We start from the raw sequence: 13,982 nt of genomic DNA, 5'->3' as shown, positions 1-13,982 counted from the left end.
ATAAGAAATGGACAAAGCATTTAATGATCTTCAAGCAAGCCTTCGCATAGCAGTGTTGCTCGCTCACCCAGTTCACTACGCACAGCTAGCTATTGTTGTAGACGCGAACCAATCAGCAATAGGGGCGGCCCTGCACCAGCGTGTAGAAGGGCAATGGCAACCACTACCGTTTTTCTCTAAAAGTTTACAGACTGCACAACAGAAGTGGAGCGCGTATGACAGAGAATTGTTCGCGATCTACGAAGCAATTCGATACTTCAGCCCACAAATAGAGGCTAGACCAGTGACTGTGTTTACAGACCACAAACCCATAACATCGGCTTTTATGAACACCAGTGATAAGAGCTCACCAAGACAGTTCCGTTATATTGAGTTCATAAGTCAGTTCACGACAGATATACGCCATTTAAGAGGTGCATAAAATTTAGTTGCTGACTATTTTTCACGTATTTGCGGGATTGCAGTGGAACAGACCAAGGATGCAGCGCTACGACAGCTGTTAAACGACCCGTCTACAGATCTGAGGTTCGAGCAAATTCTGGTGCCTAACTCCAAGCTGAAGCTGTGGTGTGACTTTTCTCAAGGCGGACCAAGACCATTCATTTCAAAAATATTACGCAAGACGGCATTCGATGGTGTCCACACACTATCGCACCCAGGAGCCAACGCTACAATCAAGCTGCTGACAGACCGCTATGTGTGGCCTTCTATGAAAAGAGACGCGCACCTTTGGGTACGTTCCTGCATTCCTTGTTAACAAAGTAAAGTAGGACGACATGTGCGTACTGGTATTGGAGATTTTCAAGGTACCTCTGCTAGATTTTCACATATTCACGTGGACCTGGTTGGACCTCTCCCACAGTCAGAGGGTTACAGATATTTGTTTCCGGCCATAGATAGGTGCACAAGATGGGCAGAAGCAACTCCAATAGTCGATATTTCAGCCGAAACTACTGCGAAGACGTTTCTGTGTACGTGGGTTGCCCGTTTTGGATGCCCCCTCCACGTCACAACTGACTAAGAACGTCTGCCTCCACTATATGGCACGCCAGCTTCCACCCTTTTCAAACCAAGTACGTAGTCAGATTGTCCGACACACACTGCTACTCTCTTAAGTGACCTCTCTGACCCAGTTGGATGACTCTTGTTTCATAGGTTTCCAATTTCTGGTCAAGTTTATGCCCCAAGTCTGAAACACGGAGGGGGTTTGATGATGATTTGGGCAGCCATAAAACAGTACTCCATGGGCCACATGGTTACTCTGCAATGTTGTGTTCCTGCCACGGATTATGTGATCATTTTGGCTGACCAGGTCCATATCATGGTACAATGTTCCCCAGCGGTGACGCTGTGTTACAAGACAACGTGGCCCTTGTTCACAGAGCTCACATCGTCCAGGACTCGTTTTGACAACACAAAGATGTATTGTTGCATCTCCCCTGGCCACCAAGGTCATCAGATCTCAATATTATTGAGCCTTTGTGGTCTGTTTCTAGAAGGGTGCATGATCGCTATCCATCTACACTGTCACTGCCTGAAATTGCAAAACTAGTTGCACAAAAAATGGTATAAGATTCCCGTAAAAACCTTACAGAACCTCAATTTATCCATACTGAGACAAATGGAAGCTGTTTTGAATGCAACTCTTTTCCTACACTATATTTGGCATGGTAGTGTTTTTGGTGTTTTATAATTTTTGTCTACCAATTGTATGTTAAGTTTGGTGATACCTGTGACAGGGCTAAGAAACATTACTGTGTCATCTTATGTTACATTTGATAAGCACATTATGTTAAATGCTGACTTTGGCAGTTGCTAACATGTGTGAGAATTACTGAATCATAAAACCTGTAACTCATGGTAACACATTTTATGCACACAAGAATGGAGCAACTGGTAAGAGACTATACTGGAGTGGATAAATTTGAGTTCTGGAGAAATGTAGGAATATGACAGGCAACGCTGGCTCTGTGACTTATCCTTGAAGGTAGAGGTAAGAAAGGCACAGTTAGGTTAAGAAAAAGCTTTTGCCAATATTGTCTTGCATACAGTCTTTGGAATTCTGAACTTATCACGAATAAAATTCTGGAAGTCACATCATATCTACAACTCGAACAAAAACCAGACATAAAAGGAGGCCAGCAACTGAATACGTAGTGAGACTGGGATGTACGCCGTACTCCAAGTTATCCATCTTACACTAAGCAAGTAGTAAAGGAAGCCAACGAGAAATTTAATTTTTGGATAAAACAAGGGACAAATTCAATAAATTAAAATTAAGTGACCAGAACTAAAAACATGAAAGTTCACTGATGATGTTGTGATTTTGTAAGAGATATCAAAGAGTTTGGAAGATTAAATTACCATAGAAGACAACATCGAGAAAAGATTTTATAAGATGCACATCAACAGATGTGAAACAAGGATAAATCGAGTGTCGTTGAATTAAGTCAGCTGATGCTGAGGGAATTAGAATAGGACCAAGATGCAAAAAGTAGTAGATAACTTTTGCTATTTGAGCAGCATAATAACTGATAACAAAAGAAGATGAGAGGATATAAAGTGCAGACATATAATAGCAGCAAAATCACTCATGAAAAATAAAAATATGTTAACGTTTCAAAAGAGTCATCAGATTTCACAAGATCATATCTTCTACATGAATGAAGGTGGAAACTTAAGGCGAATTTTAACTTGTTTCCAGACCAATTTATAATTTAGCAAGGTTTTGTCTTCTACATGTGTGTGCATAAAATCTCTGAATACTTTTTAAAATTATGTTTATTTATGAAACTTTTTATTACTACCAAAAATATTCCATATGCTCTCCACCAGAAGCACGACAAGATAATAGTCGTACTTGTCCCAGAGTTTTGCAAGCAAGTCTGGAGTTCCAGCATTCAATGCTGTCGCTAGGCAGTGTCGCAGTTCATCCAAAGTCATTGGAAGCAAAGGTACATAGTTGGAGTGTTACAAAAACCCCCACAAAAATAAATATTACACTGTGCGATCAGGAGATCTCGGAAGTCAAAGGCACAGTGTGATAACCATATGCCATAGTTGCACTAAACTGTATCTCTCGAGATGAAGAACGCGAAACACCTTCTGCTGCTGTTATATTGCCATCTCAAGTCGACACACATCACATAATAAAAGAGCAAGCATGTGATCTAGGTGCACCAGGAAGAACCCTACAGCAATCACATTAACTGGCAAGTTACAACTGGAACCGAGGTACACTTTTAGTTTCAATGTGACACACTCACCTCTTTCTCGATGCTTCAGAGGTCCTGTGCACTACTGAGACTGTCAGGAAACTCCCATTTGTTTAGAAATTGAAAAGGAGCTACTCCCAAGTGTGCATTCATGCACAAGTCATGTCATGACTCTACATAATCTCATGCCCTCGGCAATTAGTATACTCGGTATTCCCACCGAAAAAACTAAGTTTTAGTATAATGTTTCTTCCAGACCGTATAATCGACTCTACCTTAACTGGACGTCGAGCTGTAGCTGTCTGAGTGTTCCAGCAAAAAATACTCTTACTTAGTCTCTGCCATGTTGTTGTAAGACAAGAAACAAAGAGTGACTAAGGCAAAAAGAAAATACTTTCCGTACAGTACCTACAAGGAACAGTTATGTCCAATGTCTAGAATACTGCAGAAGAAAAAATAAACTGCTTCAAAACACGTGCAAAACAATGACAATAGTTCATTTCTATAATTTCAAAAGTAGAGTGTGATCTAAAAATTGGCAGGCCAAACATAAAAATGATTCTCTTTTCTTTTCATATACGCTTTATTCGCCCATTTATGGATGTGCAGAGCAGTATCATGGGAGGCAGCAGAAACTGATAAATCAGATTCTGTGTAGCAATATGCTTTGATATATGTAAAATAAAGTGTCCGAAATAATGCAGACTGGTCAGACATGCCACTACTGACAGGAAAATTATGGGTGAACTGTTGAAGTACTCCTAAATGTAAACAGAAACACCACGGAAACTGCTACGCTCTGCCCTCCACATCTGATACAACTTGTACGACGATCGCCACTGTGGCGTAAAAATCACTTTGCGGAAATGCACAATGCAGGTATTTCGCATTCGTGTGCAACAATCGACAGCACCCTAGACTGCCTGAATGCCGTGACGAATAAGAGCTCAAAAAGTCATCGGAAATGCTCGAGGGAGAGTCCTCAGCAGCATCTGCTGCTCTTTCTTTCCTTTCAAGATACCGTCGATTCGCGCAGTCGTTATTGCAAAAGATGTCAGCAAAGGCAATCGCTTCGTTAGCGGCACGGCACCTGGGCTCTGATCGTGTCTGTATATGTGTGGATGGATATGTGTGAGTGTGCGAGTGTATACCCGTCCTTTTTTCCCCCCTAAGGTAAGTCTTTCCGCTCCCGGGATTGGAATGACTCCTTACCCTCTCCCTTAAAACCCACATCCTTTCGTCCTTCCTTCTCCTTCCCTCTTTCCTGATGAGGCAACAGTTTGTTGCGAAAGCTTGAATTTTGTGTGTATGTTTGTGTTTGTTTGTGTGTCTATCGACGTGCCAGCGCTTTCGTTTGGTAAGTCACATCATCTCGTTTTTAGATATATTTTTCCCATGTGGAATGTTTCCCTCTATTAATTCATAAACAGAAACTGACACGTGCAAGGGTTCTCACTTCTCAAGCTTATGCAAAATACATTTTACATGCTTCATATCCAAAGTAATAGATTGTCTACCAGAATTTATGTTACCATTCACTGTCATAGAAACACACACTGCAAATGTGACACAGTAGCAGGACATTTAATTTTGAAATTTCCCAGACATAATCTGCATTATTGATAAAACATATGTTGGCTTTGAAAATAGAAATGATACATAATGGATTTCAGAAATAGTGTTCGAAATATCTCTCAAATTTCTGCTTGATATACATAGTAAATGTGCCTCCATACTTTTTAAGTTAATCACAATTTTCAGTCAACTCTTGCTGGAACAGGCCACAAGAGAGAAAGTACAATTCTTAGCTTATGTGAAGGAAAGAATTATTCTGGTTATGAGGCAGTCAACTGACGAAATATCGCTATGTATTTATGTTGATCTGTTTTACTTACAGTTCTTTCACAGTTAGGGACAAAGTTAATAAACAGAAATAGGTAAATATACTCTAAACACATACAGACCAACTGAATCTGTTTGCCTAACTGCAATGTGACACACGATGCAGATGTCAGACATGGAGAAGTTCTGTGCTCCGATATCAAGTAATACGACAATTATTATGTCTCACCATTTATTTCAGTAATAAGACATGGCTTAGCCTCAGCCTGGGGGATGTTTCCAGAATGAGATTTTCACTCTGCAGCAGTGTGTGCACTGATATGAAACTGCCTGGCAGATTAAAACTGTGTGCCGGACCGAGACCCGAACTCGGGACCTTTGCCTTTCGCGGGCAAGTGCTCTACCGACTGTCTCCGCAATATCCTTTCTTCCAGGAGTGCTAGTTCTGCAAGGTTCGCAGGAGAGCTTCTGCACAGTTTCGAAGGTAGGAGACGAGGTACTGGTAGAAGTAAACCTGTGAGGACAGGCGTGAGTCTTGCTCGGGTCGCTCAGTTGGGTAGAGCACTTGCCCGCGAGATGCAAAGGTCCCGAGTTCGAGTCTCGGTCCGGCACACATTTTTAATCTGCCAGGCAGTTTCAAGATGACAACTGATAAATAAGTTTTATCTTTGACAAAGTCCATCAGTGATTCTCACAACTCCGGCCACATCCCTTATTCTACAGTATATATCGAGACAATACAGCAGACCGATGGGGCGTTAATTTGTTTGGTAATTTACCTAATTTTTCACTTGGGTTGTTACAAAGTAGAAAATTGTCAGTCAACACTTTAGGCCAGATTCAGCACCTATTGTGGTCGCTAGATGAGTTACAGGAACAAGGTGGAAACTGTGGATTGGCAGGACAACACTTTTATAAGTTGCTATATCCAAAGCACGCAGCTCAGTTAATGTGTTCTGATAATACAGCTAGAATAGCACAGTGTAGCCTCAGTGAATTTGGGGGCTATTTGTGTAAGAAACTGATACCTTCTCTGTAGATACTGCAGGAATTAGTGCAAAGGGACTACTGGTGGGTATAAGAAAAGAGGGAGCTGTTAGCACGGTACATGTGGGATATTAGACATAGTAAAGGCATTATATTTACCACAGAGTGAAGCAGAGGTTGAAGGGATAAGTCCAGAGGATAGGTGTTGGTTGTTGTTTGTGGAAAGGCCAACTCATTCATGGATTTACAAGGCAGACATGTGTGTACACGATCCATTACGCAGATATGAATCTGAAAGATATCATGTGAGACAAAAAGGAAACTCCACCTGATACGTAGGGACACCTTTGATACTAGCAATATAGCTCATTACAAAAATTACTGCAAAATGCTGAAGAAGATTATCCAGAAATCTAAACACCTGCATTATGAGAAGAAGATAAATAAAAACAACATGGCATATAGTTAAGTCAGAGACAGGTAGGACCAGAAATGAGGATGAACAAATAGCTCTAAAAATAAAGGAAACCCTGGTAACAAATGCATGTTGTGTTGCAAAACAATTAAACAAGTATTTTGCCTCTGTTACTGATAGCATGGGGTTGTCAGGTTCAGTAAATAATGCAATGGAATATCTGAGACCAGTGCACACAAGCAATCTCAGTAAAACGGAGTTGACACTTACTTCACCCAACGAAATAGAATCCACCATAAAGTCCTTGAAATCAAATCCTTCTAGTGGATATGATAACATACCAACAAAGTTAATAAAAGAGTGTTCATGTGAGCTTAGTCATATCTGAAGTTATTTGTGTAATCAATCACTTGTCACAGGAACATTCCCAGACTGGTTTAAATATGCTGAAGTTATACCTCTCCACAACAAAGGGGACAAAGAAATGCCATCAAATTACCAACCGATCTCACTTTTGCCAACTTTTTCAAAAATCTTTGAAAATGTTATGTTCAATCGTCTACTTAAGCACCTTAGTGAAAATAACATACTGTCAAAGTCACAGTTTGGGTTTCTTAAGGGTTCTGACATTGAGAAAGCTATTTACACTTACAGCGAAAATGTCCTTAATTCATTGGACGACAAATTAGAGGCAACTGGCACATTCAGTGACCTGTCAAAGGCATTTGACTGTGTGAATCACAGCATACTTTTAAGTAAACTAAAATATTATTGTGTCACTGGTAGTACTGTGAAGTGGTTTCAGCCATATCTTACTAACAGAAAACAAAAAGTGTCATTTCGTAACACTTCAGCAGTAGGCAACCAGACATCAACTGACTGGGAAGAAATTACATGTGGTGTTCCCCAAGGTAACGTACTAGGTCCACTACTGTTTCTTGTGTATATTAATGACCTGTCATCTGTTACATTACCAGATGCCAAGTTTGCCTTATTTGCAGATGATACAAACATTGCAATAAATAGTAAATCAAATATAAATTTAGAAATGGCAGCTAATCAAATTTTTACTGACATTAATAAGTGGTTCATAGCCAATTCACTGTCATTAAACTTTGAAAAGACACACTATATGCAGTTCAGAACTTCCAACAGATTTCCTTCTGGTGTGTGTATAAAATATGATGACATGGAAATAGGAGAAGTTGAGAGTGTATAATTCTTGAGATAATAAATTCAGTTGGGAGCAACATACTAACAAACTGCTAAAGTGCCTAAACAAGTCTGTGCTTGTAATGTGAATGATGTCAGACATAGGAGATATAAATATAAAAAACTGGTATATTTTGCTTATTTTCACTCCATTATGTCATGTTGTTGTGGTCTTCAGTCCTGAGACTGGTTTGATGCAGCTCTCCACACTACTCTATCCTGTGCAAGCTTCTTCATCTCCCAGTACCTACTGCAGCCTACATCCTTCTGAATCTGGTTAGTGTATTCATCTCTTGGTCTCCCTCTATGATTTTTACCCTCCACGCTGCCTCCAGTACTAAATTGGTGACCCCTTGATGCTTCAGATCATGTCCTATCAACTGATCCCTTCCTCTGGTCAAGTTGTGCCACAAACTCCTCTTCTCTCCAATTCTATTCAATACTCCTCATTAGTTATGTGATCTATCCCCCTAATCTTCAGCATTCTTCTGTAGCACCACATTTCGAAAACTTCTATTCTCTTCTGGTCTAAACTATTTATCATCCATGTTTCACTTTCATACATGGCTACACTCCATACAAATACTTTCAGAAACGACTTCCTGACACTTAAATCTATACTCGATGTTAACAAATTTCTCTTCTTCAGAAATGCTTTCCTTGCCTTTGCCAGTCTACATTTTATATCCTCTCTACTTCGACCATCTTCAGTTATTTTGCTCCCCGAATAGCAAAACTCCTTTACTACTTTAAGTGTCTCATTTCCTAATCTAATTCCCTCAGCATCACCCGACTTAATTCGACTACATTCCATTATCCTTGTTTTGCTTTTGTTGATGTTTATCTTATATCCTCCTTTCAAGACACTGTCCATTCCGTTCAACTGCTCTTCCAAGTCCTTTGCTGTCTCTGACAGAATTACAAAGTCATCAGTGAACCTCAAAGTTTTTATTTCTTCTCCATGGATTTTAATACCTACTCTGAACGTTTCTTTTGTTTCCTTTACTGCTTGACCAATATACAGATTGAATAGCATCGGAGAGAGGCTACAATCCCGTCTCACTCGCTTCCCAACCACTGCTTCCCTTTCATGCCCCCCGACTCTTATAACTGCCATCTGGTTTCTGTACAAATTGTAAATAGCCTTTCGCTCTCTGTATTTTACCCCTGCCACCTTCAGAATTTGAAAGAGAGTATTCCAGTCAACATTGTCAAAAGCTTTCTCTAAGTCTACAAATGCTAGAAACGTAGGTTTGCTTTTCCTTAATCTTTCTTATAAGATAAGTCATAGGGTCAGTATTCCCTCACATATTCCAACATTTCTACAGAATCCAAACTGATCTTCCCTGAGGTCAGCTTCTACCAGTTTTTGCATTTGTCTGTAAAGAATTCGCGTTAGTATTTTGCAGTCGTGGCTTATTAAACTGATAGTTCAGTAATTTTCACATCTGTCAACACCTGCTTTCTTTGGGATTGGAATTATTATATTCTTCTTGAAGTCTGAAGGAATTGCGCCTGTCTCGTACATCTTGCTCACCAGATGGTAGAGTTTTGTCAGGACTGGCTCTCCCAAGTCTGTCAGTAGTTGTAATGGAATGTCTACTCCCGGGGCCTTGTTTCGACTTAGGTCTTTCAGTGCTCTGTCAAACACTTCACGCAGTATCATATCTCCCATTTCATCTTCATCTACTTCCTCTTCCATTTCCATAATATTGTCCTCAAGAACATCACCCTGTATAGACCCTCTATATACTCCTTCCACCTTTTTGCTTTCCCTTCGTTGCTTAGAACTCGGTTTCCATCTGAGCTCTTGATATTCATGCAAGTGGTTCTCTTTTCTCCAAAGGTCTCTTTAATTTTCCTGTAGGCAGTATCTATCTTACCCCTCATGAGATAAGCTTCTACATCCTTACATTTGTCGTCTAGCCATCCCTGCTTAGCCATTTTGCACTTCCTGTCGATCTCATTTTTGAGACATTTGTATTCTTTTTTGCCTTCTTCTCTTACTGCATTTTTGTATTTTCTTATTTCGTCAATTAAATTCAGTATATTTCTGTTTCCCAAGGATTTCTACTAGCCCTCGTATTTTTACCTACTCTATCCTCTGCTGCCTTCACTATTTCATTATGTCATATGGTATCATATTTTGGGGTAACTGCACAACAGAGAAAAAATTTTTAGAGTACAGAAGCATATAATAAGAGTAATGAGTAGTGTAAATCCAAGAATATCATGTTGAAAGCTATTCAAAGAACTGGGCATATTAACCACAGCTTCTCAGCATATTTATTCCTTAATGAAGTTTGTTGTAAATAATACATCTCTTTTTCCAACTAACTGCTTAGTACACAATATCAATACTAGGAATAAGAACAATATACATAAAGATTTAAAATCACTTACTCTTGCCCAGAAAGGAGTCCAGTATTCAGCAAGGCATATTTTCAATAAGTTACCAGCAACCATTAAGAGTTTAGTTTCAGACAAGGCACAATTTAAACGTAATTTAAAAGAATTTTTGGTGGCCAACTTCTTCTATTCCATCCATGAGTTTCTCGACAAGTGCAGTAGACCATTTTAATTAAATTTTATTATACCTTAATTTTTGACAATACTTGATTGTAACAGCCAAGTAACTAACTACCTACTGTGTGAATGATGGATGTATGGAAAGCAGATGTAGGTCTTAAGACCGTAAATAGTGGAAGTTTAATTTTAAATCTTGTGCATAACCTGACTGTTATTAACTGAGGATCACTGAAATGAATAATTTACTTTTAATTTTTGACAATACTTGATTGTAATAGCCAAGAAACTAGCAAATGTCTGAATTATGGATTTAATGAAAGCAGATGTAAGTATTAAACCTGTAAATATTAGAAGTTTAAATTTAATTCATGTACATAATTTTACTGTTTATTTACTGAGGATGTTTAAAATTAATGAAACTCAAGTTTTTCTAATTACATTTTTGTAATGTGTTGACATGTTCCACACCCAGAAGGATTCCATCTTTTATGGGTCTATGGAATGAATAATTAATCTAATCTCATCTACTCCAAAGGCCGAGACCGGGATACAGGATTCAAAGGTGCCTGTAGGAGGCAGACAGTGCTGCCTTACACATAACAGGATGCCATGTGCACATTTTAGGTGTGGGAGTCCTGACCATTTCAAATGAGACTGTCCAGGCATCTAGCAAAAGAAAAGCGAGAATTCTGACTGATTAGAGGCCAGTAGTAGGAGCGAGGTTCCTTAGTGTGTAATAAGGCAGTGGCTCACAGTCAAACCTTCTAAGGTAAAGTTTGCACCATCACAGATGTAATTTTCGGCACACACAGTTTCTCCACAGGGTATTATTGTTGACCAAAGCTGCTTTAAGACTGTGCACAACTGTTTGCCACCTAAGAGTCCCAAGGCTATGGCAAGGTTCATTGGAATGATTAATTTTTTCCAAAAATTCACACTTAACTTTGCCCAGATCGCTAGTCCACTGAGTTAAATGAGAAAGAAAGGAAGTAAATTTGAATGGGGTCCACAGAGGAGTGGAGTAGGGGGAGAGGGAGGGGTGGGGATTTCTCAGAAGGGTGGATTATCTGCAGGAGGAGTCATAAAGCAATTAGCAGGACAAAAGGTTAAGAGAAGAAGAGGGGGAAGGGTCAGGGTTTTCTCAGGGTGGATTATACCCTGGATGCCTCTATATCAGGTGTAGCACCTCTTCTTTTATTAGAACACTAGTCAAGGGGAAGACTGATAGGGTACACCTCTCTCTGTTTTCCAAGATTAGAAACTTTATATTCAGTTTACAGACTGGAAAGGTTGGCTGTATTGTTTGCTTTGCAGAAAATCCGTACATCCCGGGAGCACCGTCCATTCGTTGTTGAAAGTGATAACCGTGCCCTTATTGGGTACGGGGACTACCAATGTGGATGGGGTGTATTGCAAGAGAAGCAATTCGGATCTCTGCCTCCAGTTTAGAGTGTGTCATATAGGTGGAGGGTATAAAGCTGTTGCTGACAAACATAATTTTATGTTCGGGAAAGGGGATATTGAATCATACAGTGAGCGGACATTTCAAGGAGGCAGTAAGCATAAAGCAGACTTCTTTATGGCTATCCCCACCTATCTCCTGCGGTTGTTTACAGACAGTGCAGAACATCAGGATTCCAATGTTAGGTTACAAGAAATTAAAGAGATGTTAAAGGAGGAGAAAAGGATAAGCCCTGCTGTTTAACTGTAAATGTTTTGGGCTGTCCAGTCAGTTGAAGTAAACAGGACAAAATAGCTTCACCTCTCACCTCTGGAGTAGTATCTTTACTATGTAAATATTACCGAGAGTTGCCACTCAGTAGCCATTTAGGAATATTTAAAACACAACTTAAAATTCAGGAAAATTTTATATGGCAGATCACAGACAAGGGAATTACGGGGTGGTTATAGTTTTGCCAAGTCTGGGCAATGAGTAACCAAATGATGAGAACACGGCACAGAGTGACTGCTATCTTCTGAAATAGTAACGTCACCCACGCAGATATTATACATAAAGGTCGGGAATAGGTTCATATTAATTTGTGTGGATATCTTTACCTGCTTTTGCTGGTTATTTCCGAGCTGTGATATGACTGCACCTGGCACTATAAATTGCTTAAAGTCCTTGTTTGGTACCCTTGGGTAGTTGTAATATTTAGTCTCTGATAATGCTGCATCATTCAAGTTGAGACTGTTTCAGGGTTCCTGTTTGGAAAGGGGGACTGCACATACTGCTACAATGCCTTACTGTCCTAACCCATCACTTGAGGAATGAGTCAACTGCAATTTGTGTTCTGCCACATAGCACACCAATATGAAGACCTTTCCTGGTGGGTATATTCACTTCAATGGTTAGCTTTTGCCTTCAACATGATGGTACAGGAATCTCAGAAACAGATCCCACTAGCCTTATGTTCACATGTAAGCCCAACATGCCACTAGAAAATTTGTGATAAATCAACCAACTGTTAGCTGAGAAAAGTGATACAATGCTGATCTGAGACTACTGGAAGAGGACAAGAGCTAATTTGAAGAGCAAGAAGCCCAGAATTATAACAAGGGTAGATGTCCTACTCACCTCAAACAGGGTGACAGAGTCTGGGTGCAGAGCTTTCAGGCAGTTAGTAAAGTGAAAAATAAAATAATGATGAAGTTGTTGCCCAGATTGAAGGTGATGGTACAACTCTTCCTGTTTGCAACTTCAGTCACCCTTTGCATCAAAAACCCACATTGTAATTGAATTTTTTTTTGGGTATATTTATCCCAAGTTAAACCCAATACTAATGATGTAAGAAAACGTAATAAGTGATGTTTATGAATTTAAGCCTGTATAAAGAAGGGGAGCAACTGTTTTGATAACCAATGTTCAGTAATAGTGTTCAATGAACTGGTGCAACTGTGAGCAAATATTCATCTCCTATGTATATTATGTATGTACATTACAAACTGTACTTTTAAGCAAGGCATGGGTAGATCTTCACTACCTCTGCTCCTGCTATCTTCCAATTTATCCTTAATTGGAGATGTAACAACACTAAAGAAAAGGACCTTTAGCAATTTAATTTAACTGTAGTATCCCGTGCAGTGGTGGCACTAATATTGTCTTCTCAAGTTCCCTCACTAGGAAGCTCCTACCTCATCTAGACATTTTGGGAACGGGAGTATGTGCTGTGATGGACACAAGCACCATTCTGTAGCTGCCAGCTGCGCAAGTTTTTAATTTTGCAGTGGCCACACAGAGTGACATCTGGCCATGAGAGTACTTGACTGGCAGACAGAATGATTGCTGTGGCTGAACTGATGGGACACTGACACTGGACAAGCAACCAGGCTGCTGATATAGAGCAAAATCTTTACCCTGGACGATTTTGGAAGTCTTGCCGAATGTGATGGGACCAACCTATGTGGCCATGTCAACAGGCATCTTAATGTAACTCCCAGCTACTCAAGAGGATATCTGAAGAGTTTCTGTAGAACGAGGTGGTGAAGGCAATCTCTCAATTTGCATATCTGTAAAATGACTGATCAAATTTGAATGTTAAATTGTTTCTCTGTTTTGTATTGGTGCCAACGGCAGTTATAATGTAAGTTTTTAATTTCAGGATTGTCGTGCCAAATTCTTAAAGGTTTTTGTTATAATTTTGGTAGTTGGGGACAACTGCTATTTTTCCTGTTTTCTTAAGCAGCCATAGCTCCTAAACGACCTTCAATGTGTTTTTTAATTGAACCAATGGAGATAATTAAGTTTAGTTCTAATTTATTTGTTTTAATAAAGGTTGTTA

Source organism: Schistocerca cancellata, unplaced genomic scaffold (genome assembly GCF_023864275.1).
Source record: "Schistocerca cancellata isolate TAMUIC-IGC-003103 unplaced genomic scaffold, iqSchCanc2.1 HiC_scaffold_1099, whole genome shotgun sequence".
Taxonomy (NCBI): Eukaryota; Metazoa; Arthropoda; class Insecta; order Orthoptera; family Acrididae; genus Schistocerca; species Schistocerca cancellata.
This window is presented reverse-complemented; position numbering follows the sequence as displayed.